This window comes from Eleutherodactylus coqui, chromosome 13 (assembly GCF_035609145.1).
Source record: "Eleutherodactylus coqui strain aEleCoq1 chromosome 13, aEleCoq1.hap1, whole genome shotgun sequence".
NCBI lineage: Eukaryota > Metazoa > Chordata > Amphibia > Anura > Eleutherodactylidae > Eleutherodactylus > Eleutherodactylus coqui.
Genome location: NC_089849.1, coordinates 76,467,969 through 76,490,499, shown reverse-complemented (window position 1 = coordinate 76,490,499; position 22,531 = coordinate 76,467,969). Strand labels below are relative to the sequence as shown.

Sequence of the window (22,531 nt, the reverse complement as noted above, 5' to 3'; positions counted from 1 at the left end):
CCAGCACCCCTGGGTCAATGATCACATGCAGCACCTCAGTGTCTGATCACATGGTCCCTCTTCGTCCACCAGCACTCCTAGGTCAGTGATCACTAACTGTCTGATCACATGGACCCTCATTCTCCACTAGCTCCCTTGGGTCAGTGATCACATGCAGCACCTCAGTGTCTGATCACATGGACCCTCATCCTCCACCAGCATCCCATGGTCAGTGATCATATGCAGCACCTCAGTGTCTGATCACATGGACCCTCATCGTCCACCAGCACTCCTGGGTCAGTGATCACATGCAGCACCCCAGTGTCTGATCACATGGACCCTCATCCTCCACCAGCACCCCTGGGTCAATGATCACATGCAGCACCTCAGTGTCTGATCACATGGACCCTCATCCTCCACCAGCACCCCTGGGTCAATGATCACATGCAGCACCCCAGTGTCTGATCACACGGACCGTCATCCTCCACCAGCTCCCTTGAGTCAGTGATCACATGCAGCACTTCAGTGTCTGCTCACATGGACCCTCATTCTCCACCAGCACCCCTAGGTCAGTGATAACATGCAGCACTTCAGTGTCTGATCACATGGACCCTCATCCTCCACCAGCACGCCTGGGTCAATGATCACATGAGCGACGTTAGTGTCTGATCAAATGGACCCTCATTCTCCCCCAGCACCCCTGGATCAGTGATCACATGCAGCACCCCAGTGTCTGATCACACGGACCGTCATCCTCCACCAGCTCCCTTGAGTCATTGATCACATGCAGCACTTCAGTGTCTGATCACATGGACCCTCATCGTCCACCAGCATGCCTGGGCCAATGATCACATGTGGCACCTCAGTGTCTGATGACATGGACCCTCATCGTCCACCAGCTCCCCTGGGTCAGTGATCACATGCAGCACCTCAGTGTCTGATCACATGGTCCCTCTTCGTTCACCAGCACCCCTGGGTCAGTGATCACATGCAGCACCCCAGTGTCTGATCACACGGACCGTCATCCTCCACCAGCTCCCTTGAGTCAGTGATCACATGCAGCACTTCAGTGTCTGATCACATGGACCCTCATCGTCCACCAGCACCCCTGGGTCAGTAATCACATGCAGCACTTCAGTGTCTGATCACATGGTCCCTCATGCTCCACCAGCACCCCTGGGTCAGTAATCACATGCAGCACCTCAGTATCTGATCACATGGTCCCTCATCGTCCACCAGCACCCCTGGGTCAGTAATCACATGCAGCACTTCAGTGTCTGATCACATGGTCCCTCATCCTCCACCAGCACCCCTGGGTCAATGATCACATGCAGCACCTCAGTGTCTGATCACATGGACCCTCATCCTCCACCAGCACCCCTGAGTCAATGATCACATGCAGCACCTCAGTGTCTGATCACATGGACCCTCATCCTCCACCAGCACCCCTGGGTCAGTGGTCACATGCAGCACCCGAGTGTCTGATCACATGGTCCCTCATTGTCCACCAGCACCCCTGGGTCAGTAATCACATGCAGCACCCCAGTGTCTGATCACATGGTCCCTCATCCTCCACCAGCACCCCTGGGTCAGTAATCACATGCAGCACCCCAGTGTCTGATCACATGGACCCTTATTCTCCACCAGCACTCCTGGGTCAGTGATTATGTGCAATACTCCATTGTCTCATCACATGGACCCTCATCCTCAACCAGCACCCCTGGGTCAGTGATCAGATGCAGCACCCCAGTGTCTGACCACATGGACCCTCATCCTCCACATACAGCACCCCAGTATCTGATCAGATGGAGCCTTACTGTTCTATCACTATCTCTCCCTCCACCCCTGTACAGTCCTCCCCTTCATCCCCGGGACGGATGTGGGACGCGCTGATCTCATCTCCAGTCTTTTGAAACTTTTCATCTCCTCTCAAATTACTTCCCATTTACCCGCAAAAGACCAGTAAGTGGCTGCACCCTGATGACTTTAACGGCTCCTTAATGAGGAAATGGCAGGAGGGGGAGGTCACAAAGGGTTAATTTAAAGCCCCCTCCTCCTCCCTTGCAGTTTGTAAATGTGTAGATGTGCTGCTGTGTGTGAGGCTCACAGAGGTTCTCCTGCTTCCCCAGTCCTTACATCCAGCTCCATCTACATTATATGATTATTGTCCTGGTAACTGGAGAGGGGATCAGGTCACCTTCCCACCTACCTCAGCCCTCCAAAGGTGGACTCCTTCAGAATCAGCACCAGACTTTATATCTACTCCTGGGATTGTCTCTCCTTCCATATTCAACATCTTCTGGAATGTCACTGGCTGGATATCACCTTCTGTAACTTCTCTGCCAGCACCTGCCCTTCTCCCTGCTATTGCCTTGGATCACAAATTACTTAAAAGAGTAACTTTGTGTCAAAATTTCAAGAAGGAGGAGGAAGCCCTCAGATTACACAGTTACAATATTTACAGTCTGCTAGGTAAATATTATTATTCTTTATTATGTATCATTATGTCACTAGTACAAATTGGAGCATTGTACAGAGAGGGCCTTTGACTTGGGCGCTGCGGCTGCAGGTACAAGTTGTGGTCTGGAGGTTCTTCACAATGTTTTGGTCATTCATTTCCATGTGATCGGTCCTTTCGGACTCTCTTACTTTCATCATTGGTCTTTCCACTATATTTCTTTAAACCCTTATAAGACCCTTCTACAATATGTCACTTGCTGTGATGCAATCACATGTGTGTGAAATGTATTGATGCTGTAAATGTGCTATGTAGGCTTGACCCCTACCAATGACAAAAGCTATAGGTGGATGTCCCCCAAAATGGGCTGCTTTGTTATTCAGTATAGTGGATATTATGATTTTTAATACTTCCAGCACCCTTTCATAGAGTGCTACATGTTATACCTTTTACTACAATGTGTACAATGCACAGGAGCTACCGAAACTTACAGAAGTTCAATCGGGGCTTTGTGTGGATGCTGACTGTTAGGTTCATGGATACCTTTGCATTTGTAAGTGAGGGATGGTTGAATTCTAGAGCAGTTTTCACAGCTTGGCATTGACTACATCATATATTGTGATAAACGCTTAAGGAAGTGTGTTTGATTTACTGTTCTATACAAAGTTTGGCACGTGACATTGCAACATACATGCACTGTCAATAGCCGCTACCTGCATTGACATTAGTGCTCATAGCTTGCTCCATAGATCTCTACTAAATTTTCAATTTTGGTTTTCGGAAATTGGATTTTGTCCCATTTTGCATTGCGACATTTCTGCATTGCTTGTTTTATGAAGCGGTGCTTACAAATAATAGTATGCCACTTAGTAACAACTGTATATTTACATGCCTCTCATCCATAGAGGATACCTGCATAGAATCCCAATGGACGTACCCTACATATTGTCAGAATGCCACATATCATAATATCACAGTCTACTTTGTAATATCAGAACATGTGCAGAGCCTCATTCACTTCGAATCACAAGTTTTCTGCATCCACCCCCAAGGTCTGTTTAGTATACATCCTATACAGATATGTCCATACCTGCCCAAGATACAAAGGGGCACATCATTGCTGTATTTTCTGCGTAAGTAGGATTGAATTTGATTAAGTTGACTTCCTGGGAGACCTAATCTGCTACATTTCTGGACAATCCCTTTAAATTATGCTTCAAAAGCTCCTAGTGGCAAGGTTTAGATAAGCAATTTAAGGAAGTGACACTGTGAAAAAAACTTTAGTAGAAATGATCCTGCTCGGCTATTTGGCATTTTTTAATCCCCTAAAACCTACCCTATTTAGCCATTCAGATCTGCTTTGATTTATTTACGGGACGCGGGATGCTTTGTACACGCAGACAAAGAATATTGAGATTTCCTTTAATCTGACATGTAATTATATGTATAGAATGAGTTTGCTATTGAGATGACATGGGCGCAGAACTGAAGCGGCAGGAAGCCTGAGGTGTGGTGACAGTGACTTAGTGTTAACAATGCCCTACAAGTGCTTTGAAGTAGTACGAAGGATGCCACGTGTGTGCAGCGAAGGAGCCACAAGGATTATGTGGGACTGCTTTTCAAAACTGGTGATGACATGAAGTGGCAGCAGACTGGAGTCTTGTAACAGTGGGGAACATCAGGATGCCATGTGGGGACAGCGGCTGTTCTGTATGTGTGGTGTACGAGTTCTGGCAGGCGTAGTCTGGATCATGTGCAGTAAATACACAGTGCAAGCAGACTCTCTGTCACCTGCCTCTTTTTACTGGGGTTACCAGCAGTCAGAAATGCAGCTTTCCAAGTCCATCTACTATTTGGTATCAAGTAAGGCAAAAGTTATTTAAAAACAATACGTTCCAATCCAATCAGTTATTTCAAAACGGCCCTGAGTGGTCATTGCCAGCTAAAGTGGTCACCATAATAACGACTTCTCAGGACATTGGTCCAAAAGCTTTGTGCATGACCAACTTAAGTTTGCACAGATGTAAGGCTGGGTTCATACATCGTGATTACCATTTCAACTGGACTGGAACGTTGGGCGGAAGTTGCTATATTTATATCACCAAAGTGATTCAATGAATCCGATTAAATGACCTAGCAATTACCAAATGTGTGTGGGATTCATATAACTATAGATGTCCTAGAATAGTAGATTGGTAATCTGGGTTGGCCCTTGTTGGTATTCAGAGATGTCCACCTGCAAAGGGTCCAAGAGATGACAAAAGGTAAGAATAAAACAAAATGTACATTTTTTGGGGGGGGGGGGGGGGGGGGGGGGGCTAGCCTATCTGTCTTGATCCTGTGTCTTGGCACCCTTTAAAGAAGATCTCCAAGTCTAGTATTTTCGGACCTGCTCTTTATGCAAATAAGTAATTTTGATCAAGATGTGGTAGAAGATCTTCTAAACCAAAGCTACCCAAGTCTTGGTATGTCGCTAGGCCACTTCTGCAGCATTGACTTCTGCATGTCCATGGTACTGAATTAAAATCCATTAATCTCAATGGAGTGATGGGCAAGAGACTGAAAGATTTTATCTGTACACCATTGACATCAGTCAGCTGATGAACATGCCCTATTGGTTATTATGGGGGCACTACTACAGCTAAAGGAAGCACTCCTGCTATAAACAGTCATGATCATAGGGATGTAAGGCATTGCATCTTATTTTATATTCTGATGTAGAGAAAAAATAGCCGTATTAGCCAGAAATATCACATATATTTCATATTCTAAAACCTCGGATCCTTTAACTATTATCCTAGGAAGGACATTTCTTTCTCTGCGAGTGGACATCTAGATATAATCCACCATTTCTTCAGAAGTTTAGCTTCACTAGACACTATTCCTGCAAACGAATCCTCATCAAAGACTACTCATTTGCATTAATCATTCTGTTGCCCTCTGCTAAAGATTTGGGCCTCTGTTTACCCTCTCTCCCCCCCCCCCCCTCCCCTCACCCAGTCCATAGACACTGCTTGTGGTTTGGAGAAAAAAAGAGAATGCCAAAAAAAGCTGAGATCAAAGAGGAGCGGCGACACCCAGAACCACAGAAAAGGAAGGGGTGTGGGTAGGAGGATGGAGGAGCGGGGAGTGAGAGACGCTGAGTAGATGTAGTGCAAGAGGGTACTGTGATGAGAAAAGAGAGGTTCCTAGCAGGGACAGAGGAAACAGAGGACCTTCTAGAGACAATACACAACTTATTCTTTACTCTTTGTGTTCGTTTGCGTTTTATATTCTCACTATATTGCAAGCAGAACCTATTTGGTAGGCATTTTCCTCAAAGGTGTCCCCCAGATGAAGGTAAATAAGGCTTATGTAAGCAAATCTCTAAGGGAAACCCCCTTACAAACTAACTTTGTAAACTTTTATTGCATGTCGGTGGGTTTGGCTGCTAGAACTTCTATCAAGAAAGTGAGGGGGGGGGCAGTCCTTGCTCTCAGCTGATAGGATACGGCATTATCATGGCACCTTCATCAACATAACTCCTTTTCTGATATTTTTGACTTACCATTAGAGCTCTCTATCGGATCAGGTAGCATATATCGTAGTTTGTCCCTTCAGGCAAGCTATTTTAAGTGGCGATTATGGATACTCTGATTTAAAGGAGTCTGCCTTAGGGACCGCTTTATTTAAAGAGGACCAAATTTACTTTTACTGCCGTAGTAAAGCCTCTGATTATCACAATGGTAGGTTAGTGGGTGTAGATTAACATGCCTGTGGGTAGTGTTGGTGCTAGTGCACATGCATGGTCTACATGGACTTGAGAGAACATTTAATGTATGTACAGTCTTGCACATTCTCCCTTAAGTTAGGTTGATACGATGTGGACTTGGGCAGATTGAAAACTGGCAATATAATGTAATATTGTGGACAAGATGCATATGAGTAGCCACTTTTCATATTGTCGAAGAACAATTTGAAGCACAAGTTAGATAAAGCCTGGACAAATCGAAGCCACGTTCGGAAGACAGCTCCAGAAGTTAGGCGCAAGCAACCCAACACTGCAGGGCTGGGCCATCCCTACCTGATTGTGGAGCGATTGTTGTACCATCAAAGCCTCTCTTTGTACTCAGCTTCAGCAATGTGCCTTTTGCCGGTGAGAAGCTACACAACGGCAGTCCATTGCCGGCTATGTAGCCTCCTGCATTGGTCCCTGCCAACAGACTGAAGGAGCGCACAGTACTGACAGCTATTGTATGCTTTCTCTACTCATTCAAATTAGTCTGGGACCGCTTCTGCTGGGAGAGATGGGGCATGATGCTGCTAGTGATCTCATATAGCTGTATGTATTCTGCTCTGGGTGGAAGCACCCGGCCATCGAATATATAAAAGGCATGGAACATGTCTGGTTGCCACCTGCCATCTGGCTTATGCCCCATTTACACTGACAGATTATCGCTCAAAAGTCGCTCAAATGACAGTTGGAGTGACAGTTTTGAGCGATCATCCTTGCATACTTTATAGTAGCTAATTAGCTACTATACAGCTATGCAGGCGCAGTGGGACACCGCCGCTATCTCTCGACCAACACTACAGCTGTTCTGCATGAGCAAACAGCTGTAGTGTACTTTGCGCTTACAGCCCGTGCCCCGCTGCGAATTCACAGCAGGACACAGGCACAGAGAATCTTATTAGTGCAGCCGGCTGATAACAGCCTGCTCCACTGACCTCTTAATTCTAGCAAGCTAGAATTCAGTGATCAACGACTCGTCCATGAAAACTGCACGATGTCAGTGCATTTAGACAGAACGAGAATCGCTCAAAAGAATCAGCCTTTAAGACCGACCCCTGAATTAAATGATTTTAGTGGACACCAGTGGTCCATTACAACAGATAACCAGATGTGTTGCTGCTCTTGGTACTTGGTACTAAAAAGGAGTTGTTTTGGGTCAGTCTTCTTTGTTCAACCCTGCAGGACCCCTTCACATTATCTTTTACATTTGTATTATGATTTCCAGACAGGTCTATGGCCTAATATTTCCTCAGGTTATATTCACTGTTTCTATATAGAGTCTCACTCAATATTCACAATGTCTTGGAGAATTAAGTATACTACGGTAAAATCAGGGACATATGGAGCTATACCTAATGGGTATAAATGAGGTTTGTGTTTTGCATGGTATATATTGTAAGGCATTTGAATAATTGAGAATGGGGATGTGTTTTGCATACAGACAAGAGAGATACTTTGCATGGTACAGAGACAAAACTATGATTTGCTCAGTATGGGATAGAAAGAGATGGGATTTTGCATGGAGACTGTGATTTACATAGTGAAGGAGTGGTAATTATGCAAGCGTTTTTATACACGCATGTGGTAACGATGAAGACCATAGACCTCAATAGTTATGCTCCAGCATCAAATTTTAGGCATATCCCCTACTTGACTCCTGAGATTAGCCGTGCCGTAATAAAGTAAATGTAAACCATTGACAGTCAGAACCATTAACTGTAATTACCAATAGGAGAGGTCCAGTATATTTTATATAGGAAACATTGCAATCCATTGGGTAGTTGCAATGACTTGGGAATGTTAATGCCAATTTGACAAGTGACATTGTGTGACTTTTGCACCAAAGATCCAAACATAGGATAGCTTCAAACTTCCTGACATTATTTTAACACAGGAGGATGACAATCAGCAATTAGACAATTGGAAAGAAATAATCCAGCTCATCCAATCCGAGCTGATTATAACCTGTTTCCTGAATCGGAAAAATAAATAGCTTCTTAAAGGGGTTGTACTAAGATTGCAAGTTAACTTGCTGAACGTTGGGGGTCTCACAGCTGAGACCCCTGCTGATCTCTAGAACAGGACTCCTGTGTTCCACGCTGCCTGTCACTGCGGGGGTCACTTCTACACCTGCAATTATGTCAGAATTAATGAGTTGCCGGCTGAGTATGCACGATCGGCACTCCATTCATTTTAATGGGGCCGACGGAAATACCCGAGCGGGTGCTGCTCAGGTATCTCTGAGGCCCGATTGGAAGTGAATGGAGCACTAATGTGCTTGCACGACCAGCGCTCCATTCAGTTTTCTTCCCACTGAGGGAGATGTAGTAACTTCACAGTGGGAAGGAGGCGAGATATGAAACCCTGTTCTCGTAATCGGTCTGAGAACCCACTGATTGGGAAGTTATCCCTTATCCTATGAATAGGGGATAACTTGTAGTCTTGGTACAACTCCTTACATTGGAGTTGGGGAAGTGCAGGGATCAATAGGATATCTGACAAAGTGCTGCTTCACATTGTTGTACCTCCTGGACTTGGTATGATCTCTGTTCTCCTGATCTCCTGGGTTGGGTTATATGACAGGTTTGGATAAATCTCAGGAACTGTGTAGCCAATATATTTGCTACTAACATCTAACTTTTTTGGATTTTTTCTTGCATTGTTCCTGTAGCCTTCTCTTGTTAAAACACATGAAATATTTGGAGTTTTGTAAAAGCCAGAAAAAACCCCTGGGAGCTGCTGCAGCGGGCGGCCACACTTGAATTTGAAAATGGAAATCCGCATCAGATTTTTCAGATGGAAGATTCCACCACGTGAACTTGCCCTTTAAGGGGTTTTTATGCAAATAATCATTAACCTTATATTCACATACTTATTCACCATTGATGCATCTAATTGACTGTGTATGTGCTAATTAGAATAATCAGGATGTGTTTTTAGCTTCTGAATGTAAGCAATAGGGTTTCTATTTACCAACAGCGAGCAGAGATGTTGAAAGTTGTAAGGAACTGAAAGCTAATAGCTTATTCAATGTGGAATGAAAAGTTCTGCAATTTTCGAACACACTTTCTTTACAAAAAACGGAGGGATCATAGACTATATCTGGGTTATCTACCAGCATTTGCACATGCATGTATTTCTTCTCAGTACATCAGTGGTCATCCATCGTAATTTCGGAGCCTCCACACTACCACAATTTTACAATTATTCCCACATCCTTAAAGGGGGTTTCCCGCTATTTAAAATCATGTGACTACTGCAGCCAATCACTGTCTATAGAAGGTGACCAGTGATTGGCTACAGCAGCCACATGTGCAGATCAGCAGCAACCAGGAAGTAAAAAAGTGACTTTGAAGCAATTTTAAGTACTGGGGGAAACCCTTTAAGGGGCTTCCTGTGGGTCCATGAGGGATCATTGAGTTTTCTGTCATCTCCTGGTCTTGTTCTTCCTTTTTGAAAAACAGAGATGAACCCCTGCTGTGCTACGTGCCTCCAGCAGAGTTGTTAGGGAGAGTTCACAGCTGGGGCACCTGTTACCATTCCTAACCCAATAAAAGTTATTCCCTTTTAGGAAACAGTTGTTTATGATATGCCAGAACTGGCAGTTATGGTCAGATTTATTTCACAATAGATGTCAGTTGAAAACAATCAACACGTTGATTTCCAGTTGATATTTTAGTGGAAAAAGTAATGGGAACATAAATAAAAATTCTGCCGACAAGTCACCGCACCCTTAGATTGCCAATGAAAGTCTTCTTCTCATCAGAGAGTAAACCCTCTTTCACTTGGACCTTAAAGAGTAGCTAAACTTTTTTATTTTTTTTAATAAAGTTTGCAAAATATTTTATTAGAATGCCTCTTTTTCTACTTAAATCCACTTCTCTCCCCTTCCACCTTCTGCTCTGCGAGCAGCTCTATTTTGTCCTGTAAATACTGGCAAAATGCCGGACTGCTTGCGGGAAATTAAATAGACCCCTATTATGGTCAATGGGGTCCCATTATGTGCCTTTTGGTTCCATCACCAGATGGAGCCATTCGGCCAGGGGGTGCCATTTTCCTGCTTCCCAAACAAAGCAGGAAAACGGAATCCCCTAACGCTGATGTGAATGAGCCCTATGAGGGACATGCCACTTACTAAATTTGTTTCTTCTAGCGCTACCTTCAAATGCCAGATGGAGACCAACATCAGCTCCAAGCTGCCATAGGTTTTTGTTATATTTGCCTGTTTCTGGCGTACATTACAGTAAATTTGACTGTGTGAAACCTACTCCTAAAGCTAGGTCCCATCCACGTTTTGTAAATGTGGCAGATTCTGGTGTAAAAGTCCTATTGTATGGCAAAAAATTGGTGTACAAAGAAAAATAGATATGCCCAAAAGTGTTTATCCACTTTGGAAATCTCATGCCGTGCTTCCTAATAGGGGTACATAGAGATATTTTAAGGTCTTCCTCTTGGGATTCCTATTTATTCTGCAGTCATGCATTACTTTTGTGTATGGGCTTCAGTAGGCTCATAATTCTTCATTTCTGCTGCAATGTGCAATTTTAATAGAAAAAATTAATAGGAAGTGTCTGGTGGTTTCCCCTGAAAAAAAACCTCTTAGACCGGTAGTTAATATTGAGCTTTACCCAGATTACATATATTCCGCCCATATCCAGTATTTGATTGCCTTTGTGTGCCAGCAGCCTACCATTAAGGCTGCAGGCCACTCTATTGCTTTCTTTTTTTAAATTTTTTATCTTATGCTATACCTGAGCAATCACAAGTCAGGCAGGGCTTTGGGTGCGGATAGGGTACTAAGAGAAAATGCAATACTAATGAGATAGGATCATCATTTATTAGCATATATCTCTGGGGCAAAATTCTGATCTCTAAAGGCCCATTTAGACACAACGATTATCGCTCAAAATTCACTCAAAGCCGTTTTTTGAGTGATAACCGTTGCGTCTAAATGAATGGGCGTCGTGCAGTTTTCGTGCACAATTCGTTCCTCGCTCAATTCTAGTTTTCTTGAATTGAGCAATAAACTCTTATTAGCGGTGAGGGCTGTTATCACAGCCAGCAGCACTGATAAGATTCTTTCAGCTCGTGTCCTGCTGGTAGTTCACAGCAGGACACGAGTTGTAAGCCTGGAGAACAATGCAGCTGTTTGCTTATGCAAAACAGCTGTATTGTGCACCAAACGATAGCGGCTGTGTCCCACTCTGCCTGCATAGCTTTTTAGTAGCTACTTAGCTCCTATAGACTATGCAAAGATGATCGCTCAAAACTGTCACTCAAACTGTCATTTGAGCGATTTTTGAGTGATCATCTATCAGTGGAAATGGGGTCTGAGCCATATAGTAGCAAGATTTGAGTCTGATAACCACAGTGCATATTTATAGCATGCAACAAGACTCCTACTCCTGTTCTGACTCAGTCAGCATCGAGCGAGCATTGCCCTTAGCGAGTACCTGCCCGCTCGGAAGAAAAGATTCGGCTGCCGGCTGGGGGCGAGGAGCGGCGGGGGGAAACGGAGGGGGAGATCTCTCTCTCCCTCTCTCCCCCCCGCTCCCTCTTGCTCACTCCTGCAACTCACCGCCCCCCCCCCCCCCCCCCCCCGCCGGCAGGCGAATCTTTTCTTACGAGCGGGCAGATAATCTCTATGGGCAATGCTCGCTCGAGTAATTGCCCTTAGTGAGTATGCTCGCTCGATATCTAAGGACTGTGGTCATTGGCCAATTGCCGTCGCCCTTTAGATAGCAGTCTGTCGCGATTAAAGTGTGCTTAGACTCGCCTAATTAGCACAAACTGAAGTGCTAATTATTCCTAGTCCTACCCCACTGCAACGCTCCCTCTGTCTAGTATATCTAGTGTAAAGCCGTGACTTCAAACTATCCATCATTAGAGAAATTGTAAAGGTTCCTGATGAACTGCGTGACTAGCAGGGAAACGCGTTGAACCGAGCAATATCAGCGAACCATGCAATACCAACATAACTGATCAAAATGGATTGAGCAATAAACTCTGTCATCAACGGAGTAAGGAATTTAGCAAATAAATTCTGCCATCCGAAGTCCTTAAAAAAAAATTACATTTTTTTTAAATTTGATTGCGAATATTGCAGAACTACATTTGATGTGCGTTTAGTGGGGCAGGGTTTATCCTTTCTAAAGACCCCCCAATTATTACAGTTGACCATGCATCTGTGATTTGCACCGTATTGCAGTACCTGAGATATCATTTGGATGCATTGGTATTACTGTATTTCTAGTACAATCTATTGATTGCTCTGTATAAACCACACATTTCCGCTATATAAGTGGGGCTCTGTGGTATGTGTGTGTGTCTGTCCAGCCCTAAGTTTTAACCCTTTCCAATCCACTGTCTGACGTCTAAAGACATTCTGATTGAAGGCTGTACAGCTCCGATGTCGGAAGACGTCCGGCAGGGTATTCTTACTGTATATTACTGGCCGCTCTGTTGTCGGGGGTCTCTCCAGCATGTCCCATACCGCAGCACTGGCTCTAGCCAGCAGATGGCGCCATTGTATAATGGCAGAAAGAGAAAGCCTCCTAGGAAACCCTGAATCCAAAATTGGATTGCAAAGGGTTAATAGGAATTAATAAAGTAATATTTGTTAGCGTCTACTCTGTGAAGGACTCCTTTTAAACTAAATTGCTTCTGCCTCTGTTTTAAATACTGGGATTAGATGAAGGCACTATATACGGCAATGCACACTTTTTAATCTATTAACACATAACATGTCAGAAGATGGCGGTAAGTTCCAAATCTTCAGTCTTTCCCTAAATTAAATGAAGCTTTCACATACATATATATATATACTTTTAAGTGGTTTTCCCACAAAATCCGCACAACACGTAACCTTATGTAACAATTTACCACTGCAAGGAACATAAACATGGTCTGAAGCACAAATTCTGCAAAGCCTAGATCTCCTGGTGGAGACAAATTATACAACGAACCCCCTGTTTGACCATTATGGTTTCCAATAGACCGATGCAGTCAGACGTTTGGCCCTGATGGGATTGTCTTCTGTGTGGGCTCCAAGATGTGACAAATATTCAGAGTACATTAGTAAACCTTACTAAATATAAGTGCTTGGAAATAATGACACAAATGAACTTTTCTAGAGCGGTCTTGTCTGCCTTATGGATGTTAAATGCCCGAATGATGGCCCTGATTATTTACTGAGTCCCAATTAGTGTTATGCTGAGAATACATTCTACAGGATCTAATTGATTGGCATGAAAGACCAGGACAAAACAAAAGCGCAGTCCCGATAGCCATAACAATAAAAAGGAGAAAGCAGAGTGACATTGTAGAGATATTGACTCTGAGCTTCCCACTAATCTGGCCATTGTGAGGTCCTCAGAAAAGAGCTTGTCTTTTCTTCTGAAGTCATTGTGATTCTAACTATTCACTCAGCACAATGAAATGGTTTCAGAATTTATGTCAAAACTACTGTAGAAACAAACTGCTATTGTTGGGTGCCCATGGTGGTCTACTGGGTGTGTGCATAATCAGCTGAATGAGAAGTGCCCTGGTAATGCCATGATGTACTGTGGTCTACATCCGGCTCAGTAAAATGCACATCCTCTCTTACAGCTCTCTAAAATAGGCCTTAGTTTGCTAAACTAGTAAAACTTTTTGTGAGAAGAGAAAGTAAAAAAAAAAGACTGGGGTTGGAGATGAAAGATGAAGATTATACAGAAATGTATATTGGGCGTTGAAAGCAGTGTTCAGGAACAGTTGTAGCGGTTGGATCTTTATCAGCTTGGCCACGTGAAAGTCCATCTTGGGCTAAAATAGTTTGGATCTAGTTTGCATCTACTATATGCAAATGGTGACTGTCAGTTTCTTCCAGGTGATGGTGGGATGTCGGAAGAAAAAGAAAGGGGTCTGTGGTGGGTAAATAGAATGAACCTGTGAATTAAAGCCTCTATGGACATATATTTTTAATAATCTTTTTTGCTTGTTAAAAAAAATGTGAATCTCATGTGTGTTTTTTTTCTAGTTATTACTTTTGTATTGTGTTTTTTTTTCATGCAATTTTTTTCATCTCAAGTCCTATAGAGATGCCTATGGGGAAAATGCCTAAAAACCACCATACCCAGAGCATGCTGCAATTTGAAAAAATGCAAAGACAAAATAAAAATAAAATCATCACTTAAAACGCCCTACAAAAAAATGCTTTTTAAATGTTTTCTGCTAGTCTTTAACAAGGAAATTATCAGGAGATCTATGTTGCCAGAACCATGGGTAGCATAAAATTTTGACAAGCACCCATGTTAGACTGCTATGTTTTACTTTGAAACGCTAAGACATTGCTGGCATCGGGGCAGCTCCCTTTCCGAGTGCTGAACTGGTCTCTATACATAAATGGGTTTATAGTGGGATTAGTTTCTGACTCTATCATGTACCATCTTCTTTCAGAACTGGTGCTGTTAGACATATGGCAAATGGTGTATGTACAGTGGCACGTGGTAATAACTTCTGTATTATGGAGCCTTAGGTATCATGACATTTGTCGACAGCACCATATTCATGTTTCTATGGTGGTTTTTCTTCATGGATTCTATATGACTCAAGCAGGGATGTAGCTAAAGGCCCATGGGCCTGGGCGCAAAAGTGTAGCTTGGACCCCCCCACGCGTAACATCTCTTCATGTCTGCCAGTCATGTATCATTCATAGTCTCTTAACCCATTAAGGACCAAGTGCCATAGATATGCTGATATTAAAGCTCCTGCTCCTCCAATCAAGCAAGAACAGGTCAAGCGCTCGGCTGTCAGGAAAAAAAATAGGGCCATAAACCACTACATGGGTAAATGGCACTTTGTGCATAACTGACGCTGCACCACCAATACTCTGGTAACGAGACAGTCTGGGAGTCTGGGGGAGAATATTGGGTCCAGTAATAATATGCTGTAGTGTGGTGAGGAGGGCTTGTGGGCTTCCCTGGTTTAGGTATCGGGTAACTACTGTTACCCCTATAGCTAACCCACTGATTCCAAGCAAAAAAGCCTGTATACGAATGACAAAAAACTGCGCTCCAAAAGCAATCAAATTATTAGAACGATTGGGTTCAAATTCTTCTTTATTTGGTAATATAAGCAACCTGCATTGGAGAAAATGTTTCTGGGCAGAACACCTTCATCAGTTCAGCTAGATTACATACTGTCGGGGATCTGATGAACGGGATCTCCCAACTATGAAGGAAGAATGCCTGGATATCGTGTAGGGTGCAGCGGTTAGGGTAGGGGTATGATGATTGCTCCAGGAGCAATGCACCGAGTCCCAGTTTTTTGTCTCTCAATTTACCCAAGTCAACTTAGGTGGAGCAATATCTAGTTGGCAGCCCCTTCGTAATATATTGAACACTTCCAACCCTTTCCCCCTTGCCTTCTCTTTGGGCCACTCTTGTCACATGGGTTTTGCTCCAAGCCTTCTTCCTGCTCTGCATGGATATGAAATCATAAGCGGTGATGTTCTGATTACGCCCATGTGCATGAGCCCTTATGCCTACATCAGGGACTTTTGGTCTTATAATATTATGTGTCATTTTATTACAACCAGCAACAATTTTTTCTCCATTAGAGCATATTTACCTATTTTGTGTTCTGAACCTGTGCTCATAAGGCATGTATTCCAGCAGGACCCGAGGACACTGGGTACCAGTGATTCTCATCCGCCGAATCTCCTGTTTTCACTACATAAAGAGGATGAGTACACATAAATGACTCCAATGCATTCCTCCACCACTCATTTGCTTTCAAGCTTAAGACCTTGGCACAGACTTCAAACGTGTATATTGCGATGCATTTCATCTATGTACTAAGTGAATCACTCCTCTCACGGAACTGTCTGTGAGCGTCACCGCATGACCTGATCCAGAACGCTGCCATATTTTTAAATTATTTCCTTACATAGCTATATTCAAGATATGGTCATACTTTCTGGGTCGACCCCTGATTTTTAGTGAGGGCTCTGTGCTAAATCTACATCAAATATATTGACAATAGGTCTCTGGTTTAAGTGAAATGGAGGATTCGCAACCAAGTTTACATGTATCTGAAATTTTTTGTGCATATTTCAGTCTGAAACAGAAAAAAATAGCCTCAAATTCCATGCGGCAAAGCCAAGGATTAGCACCGTTCTTGACAATGAGGCTAATCCTTTCGCGGATCCACAGCGCATCTTTAGAAAATTCACAGCACAAATCAAGGTCATCCGTGGATTTCTGCCTCAGACCATTTGTAGAAACCACATTGTTATGTTTGGACTTACCCTTATACACCACAATGCACAAATGACCATCACTCTATTAGCAGCCAGTTATCTATGCATGACTGCTTTTACACCCCCACAAGCTCACACTACCTGAGCATCAAGAAAATGAGATATGAGGGGTTGTTTGATGGGGTCCACACAGCAAGGAGCTGTGAGTGGCAAAAGTGTGTGAACTTTTCGGATTAGCAGATAATTTGAAGGTGAAATTAGAGTCAGGTGTTTTCAATCAATGGGAGGACAATCAGGTGTGACTAGGTTGATCATGCTGCTTGTGTACAAATAGAGGAAATTCAAGATCATTATTATCCTCTCCAGCAGTGTTAACCAACAGAGATCAAGGCATATAAAAGCCCAATTCCCCAAAAGTTGGGAAGCTGTGTAAATAAATGTAAAATATAAAAGAATGCAATGATCTGAAAATCTCAAATAACCATATGTCATTCACAATACAACATAGAACACATCCAGAGTGGAAAATGAGACCTTTTACCATTTCACTTTAAAAGAAAAAACTAATTTCGAAATTGATAGCAGTAACACATCTCACAAAAGTTGCGACAGGCGTTACAAAAAGTTAGAAAAGTAAAGGCCCTTTTAGACACAATGATTCTCGCTCAAAGCCATTTTTTGAGTGATAACCGTTGCATCTAAATGCATGGAGATCGTGCAGTTTTCATGCTTGATTCGTTCCTTGCTCAATTCTAGTTTTCTAGAAGCCATATATCAGCACAATCCAGAAACACTGACTTCTTCTCTGGCGCCAAAGTTCATTTGAAATAGACTGAGGCAAAATGGAAAACTGTTTTATGGTCAGTTTAATCAAAATTTGAAATTCCTTTTGGAAACCACGCACACCATGTCCTGTGGACTCAAGAGGACAGGGACCATCCAGCTTGTTATCAGCGCACAGTTCAAAAGCCTGCATCTCTGATGGTATGGGATTGCATTGGTGCCTATGGCATGGGCAGCTTACATATGTTGAAAGACAATATCAATGCAGAACAGTATATAGACGTTTTAGAAAAACATCTACTCCCATCCAGACATCTTTTTTTGGGAAGGCCTTGCATGTTTCAACAAGACAATGCTAAACCACATACTACATCCATCACAACAGCATGGCTTCACGGAAGAAAAGTCCGGGGGCTGAACCGGCCGCCTGCAGTCCAGATCTTTCACCAATAGAAAACATTTGGCACTTTATGGAATGAAAAATCTGACAAAGATGACCCAGAACTGCTGAACAGCTAGAATCCTACAACAGACAAGAATGGGACAACATTCCTCTCCCAAGACTCCAGCAATTGGTCTCCTCACTTCCCAGACATTGACAAACTGTTGTAAAAAGAAGAGGGGATGCTACATAATGGTAGACGTACCGCTGTCACAACTTTTTGAGATGTGTTGCTGCTATCACTTTCTAAAGGAGTTAATTTTTTTTTTATGAAATAGAAAAATTCCTCCCTTTCTCCTTCTGATATGTGTTCTATGTTCTATTGTGAATAAAATATGGTTACATGAGATTTTTACAAATCATTGCATTCTATTTTTTTTCTTTACATTTTTCACAGTGTCCAAACTTAGTTGGAATTAGGGTTGTAGTAGTCTGCGAGATCACAAAAAACCCCAAGGTAACCTCTAAGCAACTAGAAGCCTTTCTTACATTAGCTAATGTTAGCGTTCATGAGTCAACCATCAGGAGGACACTGAACAACAATGGAGCGCTTGGCAGGATTGCAAGGAGAAAGCCGCTGCTCTCCAATAAGAACATTCCTGCAGGTTTGCAGTTTACTAAAGATCACCTGGACAAGCCAGAAGGCTAGCGGAAAAATGTTTTGTGAACAGGTGAGAACAAAATACAGCTTTATGGGTTAAATGAGTAGCATTTTGTTGGGAGAAAGAAAACCAATGTATTACAGCATAAAAAAAACATCTGTGAAACACGGTTTTGGTAGTATCATGGTTTGGGCCTGTTTGCTGGCCAGGATGGCTTGCCACTATTAATGGAACAATGAATTATGAAATATACCAGCAAATTATAAAGGAAAATGTCAGGACATCTGTCTGTGAGCCGAATCTCAAGAGAATGTGAGTCATACAGCAAGACATCAACCCATAGGGCACGGGTCGTTGTGCAAAATAATGGTTAAAGAAGAATAAAGTTAAAAGTTTTGGATTGGCCAAGGCAAAGTTCTGACCTTAATCCTATAGAAATGTTGTGGAAGGACCTGAAGCGAGCCGTTCATCAGAGGAAATCCACCAACATAACAGAGTTGAAGCTGTTTTGTATGGAGGAATGGGCTCAAATTCCTCCAAGCCAACGTGCAGGACTAATCAACAATTATTGGAAACGTTTAGATGCAGTTTTTGCTGCACAAGGGGAAACAACAGATACTGAAAGCAGAGGTTCACATACTTACCACTCACAGAAATGTCATATTAGATCATTTTCCTCATTAAATAAATGACCAAGTCTAATATTTTTGACTCCTTTCTTTAATTTGGTTCTCTTTTATATACTTTTAGGACTGATGTGAAAATTGGATGTCGTTTTATTTATAGTCAATTACATCAAGGGGGTGGCTTAGTGGGAAAGGGGTGGACTTAAATGTTACAACATGAAACAAAACTTAGATGCAAAGTAAGCCAATTGATAGCTTTGTCTAAATGTATACCATCTATCTAGAGATGTACAAAATCTATTGTGAAACATTCGGCACTCCGATACATCTAGACTGTCTGATCTAAGTTTTACACCATCATCTTATTAGACCATTATTCGTAAATCTACCCCAAGGTGTTGACTTGAGTAGCCAATTGGATCACTTCAGATGCCAAGTGTTTTCTAATCACCTTGCTATGAAAACATGTAGACCACAAGAGAAAACAACTGAAATCAAAAATTGGGTTTAGAAAGTCTTCAACTTACGTATTCTTGTTAACTGGTCTATATCTTATCTTGTTACAAGGGTTGTTCCACCACAAATGATTTATGCCGGGGAAAGATGTGGATGCTTCTAATATAATGCAGTAGAGCCCGTCTGTCCATATAAAACTTGGATGGATGCCGCAAGTCAACTGTAACTGATAGAAGAGGCCCTGCCTCTATTATACCTACAAGGGGATATGGACTAAGGTTGTCCTAATCGTACTGCCCTTTTTAATGGCCTTTCTGTTCTCTTACCTTATTCAGCCAGGCTTGGCTTGTTTTCATGAAAAGAACTTCTAGTGTTTCTTCAATCTACTGTGGTAGTGTCAATATTGTTATCTTGTTATATAAGTAAAGGTGAACCATGTAGAGAGGGATATAGGGCAATGATCGGCCAGTGTTCATCCCGTTACTGACCATTACTTCTTCAGCAGGGACTTATCATTTCTTACTGCTGGATTAACCAATCAGCAAATGCCATCCCAACACCAGGAGCCAATGTTAATATGTGCGAATTCCAAAATTCCATATTTATGATCTTAAGTTTCCTAAAAGTGAAGGTCTCCTTAAGGCAGTGAGAAATCTGCTCAAAATGTGTTATTCTTACCTACGGTAATTGCGACACTAGCTTGAATATGAACTTCTGTAAAATGTATCTTTATGTAAGTGGGTAGCTCTGAACTCATCACTTCACTATTTGTTAAGTAACCCGAGTATTATAATGAATAATGCAGCTGCACTCAGAGAATCATTATGAATTTTAAGCCTTTACTAAATTCCTTGACTTGTAGAACTATGGCTCTACCCACAACTAATAGTCCGCAGTAAACCTCCAATATTCTTTACTACAAAACAGTCTCAGATATAAAGAAGGGTATTGCTTCATCTCTGCCACAATCTATCATTTTTCCCTTAAAAGCTATGAAAGATGAAACTTCTCAACCTACCTTCTTATGAAGAGCAAACCTATGAGTATGTTATGCAGCATATAAGATTCATATGGGAAGTCAGCATTGGCACATTGTAACCCTGCACCTTAACATCACTCATGGTCATGGTGCAGTATCTATAAAGGGCAATCAGCATTGCATCCATTTAAAGGGGTTGTTTGGATTAAAATACCCTACTTGATGAATTCTGAGTTAATAGAGGTGTGTCGGTAAAGTTGAGCACCCCCATTTTTTAGCCGCAGAGAGAGCAACTTCCAAGAGTCAGCCTGTCCTTGCTTTATATGGACAGCTCAATCCTCTCATTAGCACTGTGATGCTCCACTTCCTTTGCAGTGGTATTGCAGGCAATTAGAACATTTGCTTTCAGCTTTGCCCATAGGTTATAGCTGATTGTTGGGGGCTCACCAATAGACACCTGTGATCAACTTGAGGAGCCCTTTAAAAATACATAATTACAGTTTAAAGGAGTTGACTGCTTTGCACAAAAGAATCTAAAATTCACCAACTTTCTGGCATGGCTTTATAAAAATATCAATAAAGATAGAAATTTTATGGACCTTAGGTACTGGATAAGTTGATCTAGTCCTGCAGCAGTTGTAAGCTATTTAGCCCAGTGTTTCTCAACTCCAGTCCTCGGGGGCCCCCAACAGGTCATGTTTTCAGGATTTCCTCAGTGTTACACAGGTGATGTAATTATTGTTGGTGCCCCAGACATTGCCACGGGTGTTCTTACCATAGGAGATCCTGAAAATATGATCTCTTGGGGGTCCCTGAAGACGAGTTGGGAAACACTAATTTAGCCCATAGCCCAGGGCGGACTGAGATGTACTGTATCTCTTCTATCCGTATGTGACTGATGCCAGGCTCTAACCTTTTTGTGGCTGTTAATGGCTGAAGTTTAGTAACAACATATCATTTAATCACCTATTATCTTGTGAAAAGCTGAACCTGATGGCTCTTCGCTGAAAATAATAATAATCTTTATTTGTAGAGCGCCAACATATTCCGCAGCGCTTACATAGACAGGGGGAATACAGAAAGACAAAATACAAACATTACAGAATCATGGTTACATAGTAATCAGTTGATGGAAACAGTAGGGGTGAGGGTCCTGCTCCAACGAGCTTACATACTACATAATGGGGTGATACAGAAGGTAGAGGGGCTGGAGATGTGCAAGGTATGGCGAGGTGGAGAGTGAGGGATGTTATACACATAGACAATGGTCAGACATTTAGCCGTGTAAGGGCAGAATCGGTATGACAGCAAGGACAGTTGATGGTGGCTGGCAAGGATTGCAGTCAGTAGGTCAAGGAGCATGTTATCAGGCGGCGTACACAGGGGTTTGTTTAGGGAATGCGGTATGCCTCCCTGAAGAGGTGCGTTTTTAGAGCACGCCTGAAGTTCTGTGAGTCCTACATTTCCCGGGTAGCCTTTGGTAGTTGGTTTTCATTTCGTACCAGGGGTCCCGAATCATTGAATCTCATTAATAGTATGGCTTTCTTATGTGGCTAAGTGGCCTTTGAGTCACCATAAGAACCAGGGCTTAGGTAAACTGCAACTTCAACATCTTGTATAGCTTAAACTAAAAAAAAAGCTTTTTTTTCTTTTTTTTTTTTTAGAAAGCTCTGAAAATTAGCATAAAACCAATAAAACAATCAAGTAGTGCTGAACATAGCCAAGAAACTAGTCAGTCCAAGTGCCTACAGATCTAGCAACTGGAAGTTTGTTTACTCCTAAAATGGGAATACTGAGTTTTCCCTTCCCTGCACAGTGGTGGCTGGAGTGTGAAGGGGATGTAGCACCAGTAGATCATTGCTGTGGCCCCTTCATTTCCTAGACCTGTAGGATCCCAGAGATCAGACGTCCACGAAATTATGAAGTGATTGCATATCCTAGCTATCCTAATTTGTTGTTCCACCTCTGTGTAAGAAATTTTAAGGCATATTGGGACAAGTATGGAAAAAAAGAGAAGCAGTCAGTAGGGCTGCAGCTGCAGAGCTACTTTTATATCTTCACAGTTCCTCTTTAAAGGGGTTGCTGTCTTTGGTAAAAACATTTTGGTAAAAGGTACTCCTGAAGATACGCTGATCCCGCTGCTGGAACCACCAGCTCTCAGCTGTGATATGTTGGGGGACCTGGCAGCAATGCC

General features: G+C 42.6%; 1 protein-coding gene across 1 annotated transcript in view; it reads left to right on the top strand.

Moving 5' to 3' along the window:
* Nucleotides 1-1,945: 1,945 nt before the first annotated feature.
* The window catches only part of NOTUM (notum, palmitoleoyl-protein carboxylesterase), a 33,877-nt gene continuing 13,291 nt past the window's right edge, over nucleotides 1,946-22,531 (top strand). Inside the window, exon 1 of the mRNA XM_066586501.1 lies at nucleotides 1,946-2,451. The gene's annotated coding sequence lies outside the window, so the exon portion shown is untranslated. The remainder of the gene's footprint in view (nucleotides 2,452-22,531) is intronic.